This window comes from Procambarus clarkii, chromosome 63 (assembly GCF_040958095.1).
Source record: "Procambarus clarkii isolate CNS0578487 chromosome 63, FALCON_Pclarkii_2.0, whole genome shotgun sequence".
In the NCBI taxonomy this organism is placed as follows: domain Eukaryota; kingdom Metazoa; phylum Arthropoda; class Malacostraca; order Decapoda; family Cambaridae; genus Procambarus; species Procambarus clarkii.
The window spans coordinates 31,388,667-31,411,474 of record NC_091212.1 but is presented as its reverse complement, the minus strand read 5'-3'; the positions used below and the strand labels follow the sequence as shown (position 1 = coordinate 31,411,474).

General features: G+C 38.4%; 1 protein-coding gene across 3 annotated transcripts in view; it reads left to right on the top strand.

Annotated features, from left to right (window-relative positions):
* The window catches only part of LOC123769433 (transcription initiation factor TFIID subunit 4), a 241,093-nt gene that overhangs the window by 4,541 nt on the left and 213,744 nt on the right, over window positions 1-22,808 (top strand). The window lies entirely within an intron of this gene.

The window sequence follows — 22,808 nt, the reverse complement described above, 5'->3', positions numbered from 1 at the left end:
TTTTTTTTTTTTTTTTTTTTAACTTTCCATGCATTATTGTTTGATTACATCATTAACTGAAATTGAATGCCAAATCAAAGAATAAATTGGAGAGGGGAAAAAGAGTACAATTAAGGGGACTACAGGAGGGTTTTGTTCTACCTGCAGGGTCTTCAGTGGAAGAGATATAGAGACCTTATTGTTAACCATTTTGGTAATAAATTCCAGTGTCCTCGTTGCTTTGTTCTGTACATTTTTTTTTTTTACGTGAGATCCTAATCATGACTCTTAAGTAATTTTTTATTCAGATGTTGCAATATCAATATTGTTCAGGTGATATTTGACAATTTATCATTATCTAAGCTCAGGATACAATATTAGTTTTATCATTGGTAGACTGCATCTGCCAATATTTTGACCATTTTAAAAGTGTCTTAAATGGGTTTGTAGTGATTTTGTATTCTAAATTTATTTCCTGCCTTACTGATTATAACGGAATGAGAAGTTAAGCCTATTAGGAGAAGGCAGACCCACACCCAAGAGTTAAGTGGGCTGCTATCGAGACATTATGTGGGTGATATGACAGGGATTACGAACGTACAGTAACTACCATGATCTATCTTGAGATGATTTCGGGGCTTTAGTGTCCACGCGGCCCGGTCCTCGACCAGGCCTCCACCCCCAGGAAGCAGCCCGTGACAGCTGACTAACTCCCAGGTACCTATTTACTGCTAGGTAACAGGGGCATTCAGGGTGAAAGAAACTTTGCCCATTTGTTTCTGCCTCGTGCGGGAATCGAACCCGCGCCACAGAATTATGAGTCCTGCGCGCTATCCACCAGGCTACGAGGCCCTCTCTACGAGGCATTATCTCTCAGCCTGATTATGCAGTCAGTGCTGAGGCAGAATTAGCTCTGCAAGCAGCACCAAGCTCAATATGACTTGATTATTGTTATACTGTATTTCATATTCCTTCTCTGGCTACCCAAGCAAATCACTATATATACCAGTAAATATATGGTGCCTCATCATGATTATATAATGACAGTAAATTTTAGTCCTGGACTATGTTGAAGATTGAAGTGCACTAACTGGTTAGTTAGTAAGCTATTATGATGTATTTAACCCTCTAGACCAGCGGCTCTCAACTGGTGTGTTGCAATCCACTTGGAGGTATTTTCATTATTAGAAAATGTGGCCTACATTGCCTAGCGATGATTTCAGGGCTCAATGTCCCCACGGCCCGGTCCCCGACCAGGCCTCCTGGTTGCTGGACTGGTCAACCAGTTTGTTGAAAGCAGGCTGCTCGCAGTCCGACATGTGAATTACAACCTGGTTGATAAAAGTATCATTTGGAGGTGCTTATCAAGTTCTCTCTTGAACACTGTGAGGGGTCAGCCAGTTATGCTCCTTAGGTGTAGTGGAAGCGTGTTGCACAGTCCTATTGCATCCTGCCTCTGTTGTTAGAGTTTTGTATTCTAAGTACAAAACTCAGAATACCTATTGCACCTCTGCTTTTCAATGGGGGTATTCTGCACATCCCGTTGTTACCTGCCATGCCTTCTGGTCTCGTGTAATGTTATTTCTGTGTGCAGATTTGGGACCTATCTCAATATTTTTCATGTGTAAATTATTATGTATCTCTCCCGCCTGCGCTCGAGAGAATACAGTACAGTTAGGCATTTTAGTCGGTCCCAGTAGTTTAGATGTTTTACCGAGGGGATTCTAGCAGTAAAGGATCACTGCACGCTCTCCATGTCAGCAATTTCTCCAGCTTTGAAAGGGATTATCATTGTGCAACAGTCATGCCCAACAAAGGATGCAAACCACTACAGTAGACATTTTGTGGTCGGGACCGAGTATGTGGATGGGTGGGTGGGATAACCTGACACGTGAAAATAATTTATTTAAATTAACCTGATGCCACCATCTCCAGTGGCGTTGGTGAGTACAGAAAACCAGAGACATGTCAGAGGTACTCCTCATTATTCATGAGGATTTTTCCAACTGAATTTTGAACTGAATTATTGTTCTGACATTTATGACATTGGGGGATATGCATTTCAATGAGTTTATTGCCCTATGGGTGAAAAGAGCATCTCCTGTTTTCTGTCCTACATTATGGCTTGAAGCTGTTGCCCCTTGTGTGTTACATTGACCCTTTTAAAGACATAATCTGGATTAATGTCTTCCAATTTGTTCAGTGCAGTACTGTATTGTATTTTAAAGGTCTTGATGAAATCAGATTTTTTGTGACTAGTACATAGTGGCATTGGTCCTGGGGCCCTCAACCGTTCCCTATTCAACAACCATACTGATATGATTATTGTTGCTCTGTGTTGAACTTTCTCCACAGCAGTTGTGTCCCTTTGAAGGTAAGGTCTTATGCTTGGATACAGTTGTCCAAATGGTGGTACTCCACAGCTGAATTACGACTTTTTTCCTTGAAGTCGAGGCTTCGTTGATTATTTGTAAGATGATGGTTACCACAGCTTCTACTTGTTGAGGAGCTTTTAATGACTGGTGGATCATAACTTGTCTGTCCTTTTATTCATATCTGCTGCATTATGGTTAGTTTTCAAAGAGTCAAAGCCTATGGCATGCATGATGGGTGTTAGATGCCATTATGGTATTCAGGCACGTGTAGGAGGCCAATTCTCCGACTCTGAAAACCAAGAGCCGAGATCCCCTATTGTTCAGTGCCCTGTACTGTATTATGGAAACTAGCGAGTGTTAACATTTGATTTTTATATGCAATGTACCATGGTAGGAAGACTAAAGCATGGCAATTACTGCATTTTTTGGTTTCCTCATATGATTTACAGAAATTCATTTTCCCATCATTTATGGATTTCTCAGAATTTTAGTGAAAAGTTGTTTTCTGTGCAATTATTCAAACACAACATATTACTCCTAGTACAATATTACTCTTCCTTGATGTCTACCAGTCTGCCACTCGAAACTTTGGGGGGGGGGATTATTTTAAATATCTTTACGGTAATGTAAGGTACAGTACACTACTTGTATTTTGATGATAAAAAAAAATTTCCATATGATTCTCATTAACTTGCACCTACGTCAGAAATGTTGGTCATAAATATTTTCTCCAGAATCCGTATATATACAATACAGTATCTGTTATATTTCTCTAAAGATTTCTCTGACATTTTTTAGGTACTGTACTGTGGTTTTATCTAATAACGTAGATGCTGTACTATTTATACCCTGTAGTGTGTTTTTTTGTTCCACTGATCTACAATCAGTGACGTTACATACCTCGTATAGGCTTATGCCTTAGACACTACGTACAATTTAATGTTTCGTTACTGGCATGATTTACATTGAGGATAAAATATATTTTGTCATACTTTTTTGGACTTCAGAAGTGTTTTGCAATCTAATTTGTGCTATAGTATCTCTAATTCTTTCCATATCTCTGCATCATTCTTACCATTGAATTTGTTAATCCATTATATAATAGTTCCTCATACTGTATGTCCAGTACAGTACAGTATACCTCTCTCTTGAGCCTTTTCTGTTGCACCTAGTTTTACATAATCCTAGGTTACACTTTCTATTCCTCCATTTCTTATGTGCAAATACTGTGCTGTACTTTACGCATTTAAATAATTTCAGAAGCCTTGAGTTAATCTTGCCAGTAAAAATAAATTTTTTTTAAACTGGACCCAATATTGGTTGCTTAATACAGTACAATATTGTACAGTGTATTCATACATCATGAATATAGTTGTAGACACTGGTCTACTCTTTAAGTTACTGTCATAATTTCAATACAGTAGTGATGCAAATAATAAATTTAGAATCTTTTCTGTAAAATCTCATGGGCTGGTTTTAAAAAATTAAACCTATGAAACACTGAAATGCTGTAGTTTATTTTATGTGAAATTTAAACTGAATTCTCTGAAACTGGCTTCAGACATCATATATGCAAATAGCATTACTGTATCTCCATAAGTATGTAACTGCAGAAGTAGTTTTTTTCAATTATGTACCCCAGTGGGTGTTCATACAGCTATTCTGTGCAGTAAGCAAATTTGATCAACCGTAATTTGTTTGGCAATTTTAGTCTTTTTCTCTTTTTCTCTTGCGTGGTGTTTTTAGGTGAGGTTCGAAACGTGAGGATATGAGCGTATACAGCAATTCTGAGCAACTGTGCAATAATGATGGATCCTACTACCTATTTACACAGGTAGTACAGACTTTTAAAACACGATACTTTTTCGTAAGAATTAAACATTTAGCTTGAGAAAGTATAAGGCTTTCCTACGCTGTATATTATGGCAGGCATAAACATTTTGGTGAAGTTTTTGCTAAACTTTGCTTTTATTATCATTAACTTTGATAAATTTTTGTGTAAAAAAATAAAGGCTAATTAGTTATTCTTGGATATATAATTAACCACTTTCCAGTTGTGTAATGGTTAGCAGTAGATGTTGGATGTGATTGGTACAAGGAAACATTGAATACCAACATGACTGATTTCTTAACATTTATGCCCATTACCTTATCTAAACAATAAAAATAGTAGATAGTGTTAGGTCATGTTGGAATTTTCCCAAAGTTCTTTGGGTCATGTACCCAGTGTGTACTGCCAGACTAGTGTTTTGCTACTGGAAAGTGGGTAGCTTGTTTCATGATGTAATTATTAATATTCACTTCCTTTTTATACAGTCACTAAATCAAATCGTATCAAATATGAAACAAGATGAGTTATGCCTAGGCTACATGGGCTATAACTAAGATTTTATATGTAGTGACTGAAGTCTTTTAATAGTCAATTTACAGTAATAAGTTGACAGAATTAAATATTTTATAAATGATTTAAACCGACTTCCCAAAGTTTTTATACTTTAACTGTGATAACTTTTCCCCTTCAATATAGTTAAACAATAGTATCAGTTTGGCTCAGTATGTTAGAACAATTTTGTCTGTTTTCATTAATATGATGAGTACTGAGAGCAGGATTGTTTGACAAAATGACTGTTTCTGGCAATTGTTATTATTAGTAACATTGTTTATGCACTTCTGAGGTAATTTTGAAACATTTTTTTAATTGTGTAGTGTGCAATATGCCTTGGGAATATCTGATTGTTAAAAGTTTTGCAGTACTAAAGGAAAAATTTGGTTTAGAAGAGTAAAAATTAGTATCACTGAGAAGGAAAACATTTTTTACTCCAGTATATTAACAGGTAATGCATACATGCATAAACTATTCCTTAACACATTAATAACTGTTAATTGCTATTTTACCTCTACCTTTCACAAAGGTAAAGGTAAAATGTAAATGCAAAGATGTACTGTACTGTAATTTTCCTCATTTTCCAGTGGAGGTATTTCTGGAATAAAAGACTTTAGTATGTTTGTGTGGTGCTTGTCATCTACTGTAGTGGGTTAGGTTGTGTTGTCATTTTCTATCGGTTCCATAGGCTGTCATTAGGTTAGAAACACGGTGTGAATATTAAGTACCTGTACAGTACTTACAAACTATGGTTTTAAAATACACTTTTTAATTTATCATTTACAGGGCTAAGTACTTTTAAGCACTGCTATGCTGACTGCTTGTGGATCATTATATCTTATATATAACACTGCTTATTTCCCTGAGCATAAAAGGAGAGTATTTTATATACAAACAAATTTATCTTCCTCCTTGTGCTGGTATTTAATTTGTGGTGGTGACATCTGATACAGTATATGATTTGTTATCACATGAAGAATTTATTTGGATTACTGATCTTCAGTGTGTTCAATGGTTCAATTAAAACAGAATCATACTGTATCTTCATTATTTTATTAATTTCTTTGTTGTCAGCTGTGAAAGTTCCATCACATTTACATACGGGCCTAATGTAATTAGGCCCGTATGCAGACTAGGCCCATCTGCATACTGGCCTAGTACTAGTTTCAGGCTAGATTTTGCATAGGAGAAAAAGTACTGTATTTTGGGTTCCTCCTCTTCTGTTTATCTTTATTGCCTCTCCTCGATTTTATATGACTTGCAGCTTGAGCTCAATCGTTTCTAATTCCCTGCATAGCCTTCCTTGTCATTCTAGTGAAAGGGTGGTGTTCAATCTGTTTTAGGATTTGTTTTCTTCACCTGTATGAAAAATGCAATTCTCAATTACTATACATTGCAACCTCTAAAATTCGGATCATGTGGTTCTCAACCCAATTCAGGTATCTGAATAATTAATAATAATAATAGTAAATTATATAATACTGTACATATTATAGTATATCCAGACATACAGACATACAGTAATATACAAAGGATTTATGTGCATATAAATATGTATACATGCATGCAAAAAATACAACAGATTAATTTGTTCACTTACCTTTTTGTAGAAGAGGCTGGTCTTGATAACCAAGAGACAGCAAATAGCCATTAGAATTTTTTTTTATATCTGTTGAACTGCAGTCACCCTGAATTGACCTTGAAGCCCTCAATACCATTTTAATGGCATTCTTTCAGCTACATACTATGTACTCACCTAGTATAGGTGAGTATACCATACTCACATATGTGAGTATGTGTGCCAACAAGATGTACCAATAGTTCGGCATAAATCATTTGTAAATGGCATCATCCAAATCCTTAAGCTTAGAAGGTGTCAGTGTTTTTGTTCACAAACTATAAGATCTACTTCTTTGCTGTCTTTGTCAAACAGCCCTTTCCTCCATAGCCACAGTCTCGTCTTTCTAATAATCCAGCCTTATTATCTATCAATGGTAAGAAAGTTCTTCTTGCTCTTGTCTGATGTATACATGCTACTATAATTATACAGCATGGCTTCAATTCATAGATAATGTTACAGTATGTTGGAAGAAAATCCAGTGAAATCCAGTCAGCTCCCACTCTCACAAGAACACAATATGGTCGGTACGAATTCTCATCGGGTGTTCTGGATGACTCCTCATCTACCTTGTGGTTTCCTTGTAATGATTCTGAGGTTCAACATCCCCATGGCCCAGTATCTGACCAAGCCTCCTAGTTGATAGTTTGGTCAACCAGACTGTTAGACTCAGCTGCTCGCATTCTGATATATGAGTTACAGTCCCGTTGATCAGATATCCTTTGAAGGTGTTTATCGAGTTCGCTTTTGAAAACCATAAGAGTGTGGCCAGTTATGCTGCTTATATTTAGAGGGTGTGTGTTGAACAGTCGAGCCCTTGAAGTTGACAGAATTGTCTCTTGGCAAGCCTACGGCACCTGAAATGGAAGCACCTGGCTAATACAGTAATATCAAAAAGAATACCAGGAAGTAGCCTAAATGAACAGGCACATGCAAATGACCTGCTATGGATGTGTGACAGGTTTGCCTTAAATCAGTAAATAGTAGAACCAACTAGGAAGGAGAACACACTGAACCTCATTTTCACCAATAATGATGAATTGATCAGGAACCTAATGATTACAAATACCTATTACTCAGATCACAATTAATTGAAGTTCTGACAAGCATGGGGAATTGACCTTCAAAACCAGTCACGATTCCTGGTGGAGGAGATTTCAGCAAATTCAACTTTAATAATAAACAGATAAACTGGGAGCAAATAAACCAGGACTTCACAGAAATAAACTGGGAAGAACAGCTAGAAAATGTAAACCTGAACCAGTGCCTGGAAAAAATAAGCTCGGTAGCACTAGAAATCTGCTCAAACCGCATACCCCTAAGAAATAAGAGGAAGAGATGCAGATTGGAACGGGAACATCGTTCCCTCTATAGGCGAAGAAAACGAATCGCGAAACAACTTGCGAGTCGCACCCTATCTCAAGAATAGCGAAGGTGGTTAGGTAAAGAAACAATTGAACTCAAGCTATAAGAATCATACAAAACCCAGGAGAGGCAGAGAGAGCAAAAGGCCATCATTGAAATAGAAGGAAATCCGAAATATTTTTTCTCCTATGCAAAATCAAGCCCAAAAACCACATCTAGTATTGGGCCCCTGCAAAAGGGAGATGGAACTTTCACTGATGACAACAAAGAAATGAGCGAGTTACTGAGGAAGCACACATGGCACTAGATGCCATGGAAGACAGACAAAACGCTGATGTAATTTGCACAGATTTCGCAAAAGCCTTTGGTAAATGTGACCATGGTGTTATTGCACATAAAATGCATTCCAAAGGAATTACCGAAAAAATAGGCAGATGGATCTACAATTAACTGATTAACAGAACCCAATGTGTAATAGTCGATAAAATAAAATCCGATCCATCAACCGTGAAGAGCTCAGTACCCCAGGGTACTGTGCTTGCTCCAGTACTTTTTCTCATCCTCATATCGGACATAGACAAGGACACAATCTATAGCACTGTATCATCCTTTGCAGTTGACACTAGGATTTTCATGAGAGTAGGCAATATAGAGGACACGGCAAACCTCCAATCAGATGTAGATCAGGTCTTTCTATGGGCTACAGAAAATAATATGGTGTTTAACAAAGATAAGTTCCAGCTCATGCACTACGGAAAAAATGAAAATATAAAAACGGAAACCACGTACAAAACTCAGTCAAATCATAACATAGAACGAAAAGGCAATGTAAAGGATTTGGGTGTACTCATGTCGGAAGACCTTACCGTTCAAGAACACAATAAAGTAGCCGTCACAACTGCAAGAAAAATGACAGGTTGGATAACAAGAACTTTTCACACTAGAGATGTTATACCGATGATGATACTTTTCAAAACGCTAGTGCTCTCTAGAGTGGAGTACTACTGCACAATGACAGGCCCTTTCAAAGCGGGAGAAATTGCTGACCTGGAGAGCGTACAGAAATCCTATACTGGTAGAATCCACTCAGTAAAACATCTAAACTACTGGGACCAACTAAAGAACCTAAATCTATTCCCTTGAGTGCAGGTGGGAGAAATACAGTACATAATACTTTACACGTGGAAAATAGTAGAGGGGCTGGTCCCAAACCTGCACACAGCAGTAACATCACGTGAGACCAGAAGGCATGGCAGGATGTGCAGAATACCCCCATTGAAAAGCAGAGGTGCAACAGGAGAGAGAACTGTATCAACATCAGAGGCCCGAGACTGTTCAACACGCTTCCACTACACATAAGGGGCATAACTGACCGACCCCCTCTCAGTGTTCAAGAGATAACTGGGTAAGCACCTCCAAAGGATACCTGATCAACCAGGCTGTGATTCGTACGTCAGGCTGCGAGCAGCCGCATCCAACAGCCTGGTTGACCAGTCCAGCAACCAGGAGGCCTGGTCGACGACCGGACAGTGGGGACGCTAAGCCCTGGAAACACCTTAACACTTTCGCGCACCCCGCGCGCCACCCCTCGACAGGGCGATATGGGCCCCAGCGTGTCACGGAAGCGCGCGTCAATTCCGAAAAGTGTATACTCTCTTCAACTTTGTCATCTCAGTTTTCGTTCTACGAGATTAAATTTGGTATCATTGTGTTCGCAATAAAATTCTCTACAGCACTAAATGCATATAAACTCCAAAAGCCCGGCTAATTACCCGCAGCAAGCAGAGAAAGTGCGAACGAGTTACCCGGGAGCGAGCAAACGCGATAAAATGTTTTCACTATTTTTACTCTGGTCACCTCAATTTTCGTCCTAGGTCTTTCATTTTGGTCTCAATGGGTTCGTAATAGAATTCTCTAGAGGAATATTAGCATATAAAATAAAAAACCTGGTCACGCTCCAACCGCCGACGAGTTGAAGACGGGCCATGCGTTAGCCGTGAGTGAGCGCTCAGACGCCTTCCCGCTACACTCCCAATTCCCACCCACATATGTTTAGTATTATTTCCTGGTGGTAATCTCAATTTTCGTGTTACAGCGCTCATTTAGGTATGAAAATGTTCCTAATAGAATTCTTCAGATGGATATGTGCATATAAGGGCCAATTGAAGAACAACATTGCCTGTACAATATGGGAAAGTATGAAAAAAAAAAAAATAAATAATAAAAAAATTTGCACTTACCACCTCAGTGTTGTGTGTTGAACATGACATGGGTTGAACATTTGTTTTATCCACTCCACCTGCTCCTGGAAAACGTTTCCTGCAGGGTCAACCCATGTTTTGTATAGGTGGAGTGGATGGTGGGAGTTAGTCTCACATGCTTGTACTTCTCCTGTACACTACTCAGCTTCTGCTTTTCACGCCTTTCTTTCGCAATTTTCTTCTTGGAAGGGCCTTGTTCATGATCACTATCCATCGTGGAGTAAGCGTAGATAGTTTCTGAAGCCGCAGTAAGAAATATAGCCACGGAAAATAGCCGAAATGTTCACACGTTTGAGACGCGAGGGGAGGCGACACCGGTCACAACAGTGGAGCGAAAACAATGGGCCGACGGCGTGTGCTGCGCCGCCTGCGGGCCACTAGGCGCAACAAAGAAAATGGGAAGACATCGACGCGCATTTTAAAACCAGTCCCAAAAAAATCAGATAAAAACCTGATTTTTGGCGAATTTTTAAAGTGGATGACGCAATGCTGCGTCATCCCCGGCATTACCGCCAGTAAACGGATGACGCAATGCTGCGTCATCCCCGAGCAAAAGTGTTAAGGTAACCTCAAAGTAGTCTCATGTGGAGTTATTTCCATATGCAGATTTGGAACCAGTCCCTCTTAACACTTTCGAAGTGTAAATTATTATGTATTCCTTGCCTGAGCTCTAAGAGGATTTAACATTTTTAAGTGATCTCAGTAATTTAGATATTTTATCAAGTGGATTCGGACACTGAAAGAACTTTGCATGTAATCCAGGTCAACAATTTCTCCATCTTTAAATGGAGCAATTATTGTGCAACTATATTCCACCCTAGAGAGTACTAGTGTCATAAATAGTATCATCATTGATACTTGCTTGATGGGGTTCTGGGAGTTCAAGCCTGGCCTGAGGCCAAGCTTTACTTGTGAGAGTTTGGTCCACCAGGCTGTTGCTTGGAGTGGCCCGCAGGCTCACATACCCACCACAGCCTGGTTGGTCTGGCATGTTTTTTAGAAAAGTCTAGTTTTCTCTTGAAGATGTCCACAGTTGTTCTGGCAATATTTCTTAGTCGCTGGGAGGACGTTGAACAACCGCGGACTTCTGATGTTTATACAGTGTTCTTTGATTGTGCCTATGGCACATCTGCTCTTCACTGGTTCTATTCTGCATTTTCTTCCATATCGTTCACTCTAGTATGTTGTTATTTTACTGTGTAGATTTGGGACCTGGCCCTCCAGTATTTTCCATGTGTATATTATTTGGTATCTCTCTCGTCTCCTTTCTAGTGAGTACATTTGGAGAGCTTTGAGACGATCCCAATAATTTAGGTGCTTTATTGCGTCTATGCATGCCATATATGTTCTCTGTATTCCCTCAATTTCTCTTGCTCTGAAGGGGAAAGTGAGTACTGAGCAGTACTCAAGACGTGACAACACAAGTGACTTGAGTACAATCATTGTGATGGAATCCCTGGATTTGAAAGTTCTCGTAATCCATCCTATCATTTTTCTGGCTGCCGCAATATTTGCTTGGTTATGCTGGTTATGCATTTGTCTGGCATATTTGTATGAAAGGTTTTTGTTATCCACCCTGTCATTTTTCTTGCAGTTGTGGTAGCTACTGTATTGTGTTCTTTAAAAATAATAACTTTGGACATAATTACTGTACAGTACTACCAAATCTTTTATACTTTATTTGTTTTTCATTCTATGGTTGAGATACTACCAAATCTTTTATATTTTTTTTCATTCTATGGCGTGATTTGACTGCATTTTTATGTGGTTACCATTTTGTTATTTTAATTTTTACTATAGTACAGGAGCTGGAACTTATCTCCATTAAACTTTATACTATCTTCTGTGGCCCATTGAAAGACAGGATGTACACTGGTTTGCAGGTTTACTGTGCCCGTTATATTGTCTATTCGTTTGAAAATTTCTCATCTGTAATGGATGATACAGAGTTGTAGTTTGTGTCCGTGTCTATGTCCGATATGGGTATGAGGAAAAGTACTAGAGCGAGCACTATACCAGGGGGGGGGGGCTGAGCTTTTCATGGTGGATGATCCAGACTACTTTGTTGGCTATTATCCTCTAGGCTTTGTTAGGAAATTAAAGATACATCTTCCTACTTTGCCAGTAATTCCTCATGTGTGCATGGTCACATTTGTTGAAAATGTTAATGAAATCTGTGCATGTATTACATCTGCATTTTGCTTACGAGAGGCAGGAGCACCCTGTTCTGAACCAATGTTGTCTAGGGTTCTGTAAATAGAAACTGTGATTTATTGCATCCTTTGTGGAGTAGCATGATCTCGAGTGTTTTTAGTGTCAGAGACGTACAAATAAATAAAAATAAATAAATATTTATTTATTTTTATTTATGCAGGTGATACATAGCATCACCTGCATCTATGCTATGTATCCAAATAATGTTTAGGGCCTGTGATAGTAATTTTTTTTAATGCCATTCTTGATGAATATAGAACTCCAGGAATCTGGGCCTGAGACTTCAAAAGTCTAGTGGGGGTTAGGGTGACATCTGATACAGTATATGATTTGTTGTTACAGTATCACATTCATGAAGAATTTATTTGGATTTCTGATCTTCAGTGTGTTCAATGGTTCACGGAAAACAATCGTGCTGTATCCTCATTATTTCATTCATTTCTTTGTAGTCAGCTGTGAAAGTTCCATCACATTTACATGTGGGCCTAGTACCAGATGTAGTTTCTGGGCTTGATTTTGCATAGGAGAAAAGGTATTTTGAGTTCCTCCTCTCCTGTTTATCTTCTTTGCCTCTGCTCGATTTTATCTGACTTGCAGCTTTAGCTCAATCGTTTCTATTTCCCTACACAGACTTACATGTCATTCTTATGAAAGGGTCGGTGTTCAATCTGTTCTAGAATTTGTTTTCTTCGCCTGTAAAAGGAATAACATTCTCATTCCAATTTTAATTTTTATTTTTTTTTATTTTTATTATTATTAGTGGTATGTGATCTGAGCATATTTCTAATGCTTCTGTGCCTATTTTCTCAAAGCAGTGATTTTGGTTTATTAATTCCCATTAATAAGCTTATTATTGAAATTGAATTTGTTGAATTCTCTTCCTCTTGGATTTGAGTCTGACTGTGCAGGTCTATTGCCCATGCTTCTGTGAAGTTTGATTAGGTTGTGATCCGAGTAATATGTACAGTATTTGTATTCATTATGTTTCTATCCAGTTCATTGTAAAAATAAGGTCTAGAGTATTTTCTTGGTTGGTTCCACTATTTGGGGAGTTAATTAAAGCAAATATATTACACATTTGTAAGAGGTCATTTGTGTGTGTGTTCACATCGACTGCTGCTTGGGATTCTCTCTGATATAATTATTTGCCACATTTTAAGTGTTGTAGGTTAAAGTTGCCAAGCAGGATGATGTTTGGGGCTTGGTTTTTGTGGTTTTTCCAAACAGTATTCTATTTTCATCAATTGGTCTTTAAACTGCTAAGGGTTTGTATCTGGTAACACACTTACAAGGACATAACCATGTGTTTTTGAAGTTTATAGTACAGTACAAGTTTAGTAAAACATTTATAAAATATTTGCATTATTTTTAATTACAGTACTGTACAGTACTGTATATTTACAAATAAAAATAACAATTAGCAAAAATTTGAAATAAATTACGTTTTGATGTAAGTTACTTTATCATGAACCGACAATTTGGATTTCATTTTATTCCTCTTGGGAGTCTGGATTTTTGTTTTATAAATCCAAATTTCAGAAAAGAAATCGGGTAGGAGGTCCAGATTTTCAAGGGGGCAGTGTATATATATAGTTGGCGGAACATGGTTGAATACAGAATTTTAATATTCTTAACCTTGTATCAAGATTGATACAAGGATTCAAGGTTTTTTCCTTGGCCAAAATTTGTTAAGTTCAGTTGCCTGTTTCTGCACATGAGTGTTTTTGTCTTTCACTGTTAAAACTAAATTTGACATTGAGAAAAAATGGTATCATCAACTGCTACTGTGATTTTGTTGCACTTTTTGAAACAGCCTATTATAGGACAGGTAATAACTTGTTTTAGTTTAATTTAGCGACTGATATGTATACAGGTATATTCTAGGATGATATACTTAAAATCAATATAACACACACTCAAAAATATATTATAATAAAGTAATTTTAATACTGTATCTACTTCTCCACCTGAATTTTTTAGCATGTAGCTCGAACCACCCTTTTCTCCTCATGCCCTATTTAGACATAATCTAGATAAAAATGTTACCTTTTCCTGTGTGTTTCATTTAATATTTACACGTTGATGGCAATTTTTTATTATACGAGTTGTATTCATTGTCACATACTGCATGAATATAAGGTTTCTTTTGATTAAATGTTAATATGAAAAATCATTAGGCCTACTGTGTTTAATACCTTGTTTAATTACTTGTAATAATTATTCATTTACCCATTTGCTACTTATGGTAATTGGATTTCAGAGGGGTAAATTGTTCTAAAAGGGACACTTATTCCATTGGAAATGAGGGATGTTTTCAAGAAGTTATAATATCTATATAGTGAATATACATACATACACATCTAAATTATAGACCTGTATTACTACAAGCATGGTAGTTAAAACACTAGAAAAAATATTTAAAACCATAAGGGTGGAACACCTGGAGAGTAATGGCATAATAAGACTATGTTTTTCATAAAGGAAGGTCCTGTGTAACAAATCTACTTAGTTTTAATGATAGAATGAGATATTCTGAAGAAAAGAGATGGTTGGGTTGACTGTGTTTATCTGGATCTAAAAATACTTTGACGGAGTGCCAAACAAGAGGTTGTTTTGGAAACTGGAACATGCTGGAGGGGTGACAGGGAGACTTCTGACATGGATGAAAAATTTTCTGCCAAAATGATGAGGGTGGTAATTAGAGGCTTTGTATCTGACTGGAAGAGTATTACTAGCAGAGTACCACAGGATTCAGTTCTTGTACCAGAAATGTTTGTCTGCATAAACGATCTACCAGAAGGAATACTGAATTATTTGAACATGAGAAGTTGGCATAATAGCACTGGAGATCTGAAAATCAGGATGATAAACTAAGTCATAAATGCATATAGTCCACCGCCATACAACACATGGACAGGAGAGGAGCTGGATCATAAATGAGGGGGTCTTATAACAGTAATGAGAGAGATTACAGTATAACGAGAGTCGATAAAGATAGATCACAACTGTTGGTAGTCGGGACATTCATGTATCAACATGTTAAATAAGCTATGAAGATAAGGGAAGGGAATGTTCCCACCATGCTGGGTTTGATATTTACCAGGAAAGAGGAAGAGCTATTTGAAATTCAGTACCTTCCACCCTTGGGTAAAAGTGATCATGTCTTTTGAGGAATAAAGTATGCAATGCATTGTAATCTGGAAGAAAATGAGGAGGTTGAAGCAGTTGAAAAAACTGATTTCAGGAGAGGACATTATGGGGAACTTAGAGCTTTCTTGTAAGTAATTTGACTGAAAAGATTTGCCATTAGGCAAGGAAGTAAATGAGATGTCTGCCAAGTTTTGTGAAATATGCTGTATGATAGTCACAAACAAATTTATACCAAAGCAGAGGTGCAAAACTAGAAAACAGGATTAGTTCAACAGAAATTGCGAGAGGGTCAGACACCAAAAGACACAAAAATGGAAACAATATTGGAAGAGGCCAAACCCCCAAACATACCAGCGATACAAAGATGCAAGAAACAACTACATGGCAGTGAGGAGAGAGGCAGAAAGAAATTTTAAGAAAGGGATAGCGAACAAATGTAAAACAGAACCAGGCCTATCCTATAATTTCATCAACAGCAAATTCCAGGTAAAGGATAATATTCAGAGGTTGAAAATCAGAAACAGATTCACGGAAAATGAAATGTGTGAAACATTAAAACGAAAAGTTCCAAGGTGTGTTTGTGCAAAATTAAATTTAAGAAGAATTCCAGAGAACAACATAGAGCACATAGAGGTAATTACCTAAGTGTAGTTACAGGATGAGAGCTACGCTCGTGGTGTCCCGTCTTTCCAGCACTCTGTCATATAACGCTTTGAAACTACTGACGGTCTTGGCCTCCACCACCTTCTCCCTTAACACTTTGGTGCACCCCGCTCGCCACCCCTCGACTGTGCGATATGGGACCCAGGGTGTCACAGGAGTGCGCGTAAATTCTGAAAAGTGTATACTCTCTTCAACTTTGTCACCTTAATTCCCGTCCTACGAGATTAAATTTGGTATCATTGTGTTCGCAATAGAATTCTCTACAGCACTAAATGCATATAAACTCCAAAAGCCCGGCTAATTACCCGCAGCAAACAGAGAAAGTGCGAACGAGTTACCCAGGAGCGCGCAAACGCGATAAAATGTTTTCACTATTTTCACTCTGGTCACCTCAATTTTTATCCTAAGTCTTTCATTTTGGTCTCAATGGGTTCGCAATAGAATTCTCTAGAGGAACATTAGCATATAAAATAAAAAACCTGGTCACGCTCCAACCGCCGACGAGTTGAAGACGGGCCACGCATTAGCCGCGAGTGAGTGCTCAGCCGCATTCCAGCTACACTCCCAATTCCCGCCCTTTTCAAGCCTTTCTTTCGCAATTTTCTTCCTGGAAGGGCCTTGTTCATTATCACTATCCATCGTGGAGTAAGCGTAGATAGTTTCTAAAGCCGCAGTAAGAAATATAGCCACGGAAAATAGCCGAAATGTTCACACGTTTGAGATGCGAGGGGAGGCGACATTGGTCACAACAGTGGAGCGAAAACAATGGGCCCACGGCATGTGCCAAGCTGCCTGAGGGCCACGAGGCTCAACAAAGAAAATGGGAAGACATCGGCGCGCATTTTAAAACCAGTCCCCAAAAAATCGGATAAAAACCTGATTTTTGGCGATTATTTAAAGTGGATGACACAATGCTGCGTCATCCCCGGAATTACCGCCAGTAAACGGATGACGCAATGCTGCGTCATGCCCGGGCGAAAGTGTTAACTTGTTCCAACCGTCTACCACTCTGTTTGCGAAAGTGAATTTTCTTACATTTCTTCGGCATCTGCGTTTAGCTAGTTTATATCTATGACCTCTTGTTCTTAAAGTTCCAGGTCTCAGGAAATCTTCCCTATTGATTTTATCAATTCCTGTTACTATTTTGTATGTAGTGATCATATCACCTCTTTTTCTTCTGTCTTCTAGTTTTGGCATATTTAATGTCTCTAACCTCTCCTCGTAGCTCTTGCCCTTCAGTTCTGGGAGCCACTTAGTAGCATGTCTTTGCACCTTTTCTAGTTTGTTGATGTGCTTCTTAAGATATGGGCACCACACAACTGCATATTCTAGCTTTGGCCTAACAAAAGTCGTGAACAATTTCTTTAGTATATCGCCATCCATGTATTTAAAAGCAATTCTGAAGTTAGAAAGCGTGGCATAGGCTCCTTGCACAATATTCTTTATGTGGTCCTCAGGTGATAGTTTTCTATCTAGAACCACCCCTAGATCTTTCTTTATCAGAATTCTTTTAAAGATTTCTCACATAATATATAGGTTGTGTGGGGTCTATGTTCTCCTATTCCACATTCCATAACATGGCATTTATTAACATTAAATTCCATTTGCCAAGTGGTGCTCCATGTACTTATTTTGTCCAGGTCTTCTTGAAGGGCATGACAATCATCTAGGTTTCTTATCCTTCCTATTATCTTAGCATCATCAGCAAACATGTTCATATAATTCTGTATACCAACTGGTAGATCATTTATGTAGACAATAAACATCACTGGTGCAAGAACTGAACCCTGTGGTACTCCACTTGTGACATTTCTCCAGTCCGATACATTGCCTCTGATCACAGCCCTCATTTTTCTATCAGTCAAAATTTTTCATCCATGTTAGAAGCGTACCTGTCACTCCAATATTTTCCAGTTTCCAGAACAACCTCTTATGTGGAACTCTGTCGAAAGCCTTTTTTAGGTCCAGATAGATGCAGTCAACCCAACCATCTCTTTCCTGTAATATCTTTGTTGCTCGATCATAGAAACTGAGTAAATTCGATACACAGGATCTTCCAGATCGAAAACCATACTGTCTGTCTGATATTATATCATTTCTCTCCAGGTGTTCTACCCATTTAGTTTTAATTATTTTTTCCAATATTTTGACTATTACACTTGTCAATGATACTGGTCTATAATTAAGGGGGTCTTCCCTGCTTCCACTTTTGTGGATTGGAACTATGTTAGCCTTTTTCCACACATCAGCTACAACTCCTGTATACAGGGATGCCTGAAAAATCAGTTGAAGAGGAATGCTGAGCTCAGGTGCACATTCTCTCAGAACCCATGGTGAAACTCCATCTGGACCAACTGCTTTGTTCTTATTTAGCTCCTTGAGCATTTTTTCCACTTTGTCTCTAGACACCTCTATGTGCTCTATGTTGTTCTCTGGAATTCTTATTGTATCTGGTTCCCTGAAGATTTCATTTTGTACAAACACACTTTGGAACTTTTCGTTTAATGTTTCACACATTTCCTTTTCATTTTCCGTGAATCTATTTCCCATTTCCAACCTCTGAATATTATCCTTTACCTGCAATTTGTTGTTTATGAATTTATGGAATAGACCTGTTTCTGTTTTACATTTGTCTGCAATCCCTTTTTCAAAATTTCTTTCTGCCTCTCTCCTCACTGCCGTGTAGTTGTTTCTCGCATCTTTGTATCACTGGTATGTTTGGGGGTTCGGCCTCTTCCTGTATTGATTCCATTTTTGTATCTTTTGGTCTCTGGCCCTCTCGCACTTTCTGTTGAACCAATCCTGTTTCCTAGTTCTGCTTCTCTGTTTTGGTGTAAATTTTGTTGTGCCTTTATCATATATTTCACAAAACCTTACATACATCTCATTGACTTCCTTGCCTAGCAACAAGTCTGTCCAATTATACTCACTAAAAAAATTTCTAAGGTTGCTATAATGTCCTCTCCTAAAGTCAGGTTTTTCATTTGCATCGACCGTCATATTTTCTTCCAGATTATAACGCATTGCATACTTTATTCCCAAAAAGACATGGTCACTTTTACCCAAGGGAGGAAGGTACTGAATGTCAAATATTTCTTCCTCCTTCCTGGTAAATATCAAATCTAGCATGGAGGGGACGTCCCCTTCCCTCATCCGGGTAGCTTGTTTAACATGTTGATACAAGAATGTTTCCAGGATGAGGTCTACAAATTTACAGGTCCAGAAATCTTCTGTTTTAGCTTCACATGCTTCCCAGTCTATGGATTTAGATTTAGGTGTTTAGAGACGGAAGTGGAAAAAATGCTCAAGGAGCTAAGAACAAAGTACAGCAGTTGGCCCAGATGGAAGTTTCACCATGGGTTCTGAGAATGTGCACCCGAGCTCAGCATTCCACTTCAACTGATTTTTCAGGCATTCCCTGTGTACAGGAGTTGTAGCAGGTGTGTGGAAAAAGGCTATTATAGTTCCAATCTCGAATAGTGGCAGCAGGGAAGACCCACTCAATTATAGACCTGTATCATTGACAAGTGTAATATTCTAAATATTGGAAAAATAATTGAAATTATATGGGTAGAGCACCTGGCGAAAACTGATATAATAACAGACAGATACGTGTATTATGGTTTTTTATTTCAAAGATCCTGTGTAATGAATATACAGTGGTACCTCGCATAACGATTGCCCCAAAAGACGAATATTTTGGGTAACGAACGGCCCGATCGGCGTCAAATCGTCCCTTATGACGAACGCTGGTTTGAGTAACGTCAACACCACATGGTGGGGTCGCGCTGCTTCTTGCACATTCTTAGACGCCTCCGACGATGCACATAAATTATGTTGTTCTTGTTTAAAGATGCTAATGATGCTGGGATATAAAAGGGTGACTACTGAGATGTTGCAAAGCATTGACGTTTTTGTAGGAAAAAAGAAATGAAATGTCTGATATACAACAAATGTCAAAAAGGTTCGTTCGGTGTTCGGCAGGTAGGCTGCTCCATTATAACAATCTTTCTTTGTTTCAAATGTGTTCCATTTGTTTTTTATTTGTCATTTGCGTCTCAATAATGGAGAAGCCTACCTTACATACACGGAATAAACCATTATGACATTTTCCTTTCTTCAAATGTGTCCAATATTTATTTTTCATTTGCCTTATAGCAAAAGGTTCGTTCGGTGGTCGGCAGGTAGGCTGCTCCATGTTTCTTACATACAAAAAACGTAAATAATAAAAAAAATGAAGAATTTTGAAAACCAGTACAAATGTCAAAAAGGTTCGTTCGGTGGTCTACAGGTCGGCTGCTCCATGTTTCTTAAAAAAAAAAAAAAACGAAAAATAAAAGAACTGTTGAAACAATTTGAAAAATGGACAAATGTCATAAAGGTTCGTTCAGTGTTTGTCGGGTAGGCTGCTCCATTATTGAGACGTAAGTGACAAATACAAAACAAATGGAACACATTTGAAACAAAGAAAGATTGTCATAATGGAGCAGCCTACCCAACAAAAACTGAACGAACCTTTTGCCATAACGAATATGAAAGACAAGGGCTGCTGGCTGGGTTAGTACTGCGTGAGCAACCATTTGTGGCACACGTGCCTCTGGCTCTCAAACACCTGTCCCACACGGTGTTGAAAGACTGTGCTCAGTCGGTGCAATTCAGACCCTTTTGTTTGAAGAACATAAGGGTCATAACATTGGTGAAGCTAGGCGCAATAAGGGCTTAACACAACGGTCGGATGCCAGTGATACAGCACCTATGAGCATGATACAGCAAGCGTATCCAGGTGTAGCTCTGAGCCCCACCCTTGCCATCTCTAATGTATATAGATGATACATAGATGAATCGTTTTCTGCGTTCAGTGATGATGCATCTGATACAAGTAGCATAGATTAACAGTGTTAGCGGCTTCCATGGTGGTGGTGTTCATTGATATTTTCAAGAATACCTGAATCTTTTCCTGACTGATGGACACTCTTTGAGGCTAGCTGAATCTCTTCCTGTGTGGGACCTTACAAAGCGATCTTTTCAAGACTACCTTACAAACTGAGCTTTTCCTATAATCGTTTCAATACTACTTTATGCTTTACAAGCTTGGCTACATACCACCTACAAGTACTAAAGCCAAGGGTGCACGCAAGTGCGTTATTTGCAAGCACACATAACGATGAAACAGGAAGCAAAAATCTATCTGTAGCTGGTGCAAGGAGAGCAAAGTCGCGCTGTGTACCATGGACTACTTCGTTGACTATTATGCACCTCCAAAGTACTGAGTGTGTAATACAGTGTGTTACTGTGTAAATAGTATGTGAAACTGTACATATTGTAATATTAGTGAATTTTTACCACGTAATATTGTGACAATAAACATTTATTGTGGACACATTACTGACACATGTATCACAGTTTCATGGAAAATTATGAACATTCTACTGTATACATATTGTAAAGGTCACAAATATGCATCATATACGATAAATGAAACAAATAAAACCGCATTGTAAATGCATAGAAAAAATATTTGAAAATATATTTGTGGCAACACGCGGTGCTTGAATGGCCTGCGCGACCGTGTCTGGGAGCTTCACACACGGGCGACCAGCCCCTGATGACGTCACAGCGCACCTTGTCCACGCCCTCACAGTCAAAGTAAGTGGAATTTGGTAATTATTTTTACATAGACATGTTCAGGGACGGTAATTTATCATTTTACAAAGAAAAAATTTATTTTGGGGAACATTTGATGTCATGCACTCTGGGGAAATTTCACAATAAACACAGTGCATCACACTGGTTACATGGGGGGACACTCGTTTTGTATGACGTCCGTTTCACATGACGAACATGGAACGGATTAAATTCGTTATGCGAGGTACCACTGTACTTAATTTCTATGATTGAGCCACAAAGATTTTATAGGAAAAAGGTGGTTGGGTTAACTGCATCTATCTGGACCTAAAAAAGGCTTTTGACAGACTGCCACATAAGACATTGTTCTGGAAACTGGAACATATTGGAGGAGTGACAGGTAGGCTTCTAACATGGATGAAAAATTTTCTGACAAAAATGAGGGCAGTAATCAGAGGCAATGTATCGAACTGGAGAAATGTCACGAGTGGAGAACCAGATGGGTAGAACACCTGGAGAAAAATTATATAATATCAGACAGATAGTATGGTTTTCTCGACCTGGAAGATCCTGTGTAATGAATTTACTGTTTCTATGATTGAGCCACAGAGATTTTACAGGAAACAGATGGCTGGGTTGACTGCTTCTGTTTGGACCTAAAAAAGACTTTCGACAGAGTTCCACATATTTGTTGTTCTAGAAACTGGAACATGTTGGAGGGGTGATAGGTAAGCTTCTAACATGGATGAAAAATTTCCTAACTGATAGAAAAATGAGGGCCGTAACCAGAGGCAATGTATCGGATTGGAGGAATGTCACAGGTGGAGTACCACAGGGTTCAGTTCTTGCACCGGTGATGTTCATTGTCAACATAAACGATCTACCAATTGGAATACAGAATTATATGAACATGTTTGCTGATGATGCTAAGATAATAGGAAAGATAAGAAACTTAGATGATTGTCATTCCTTTCAAGAAGACCTGGACTAATTGAAATTATATATGAAAGTATATGGGGCACCACTTGGCAAATGGAATTTAATGTGAATAAATGCCATGTTACGGAATGTGGAATAGGAGAACATAGACCCCACACAACCTATATATTATGTGAGAAATCTTTAAAGAACTCTGATAAAGAAAGATCTAGGGGTGGTTCTAGATAGAAAACTAT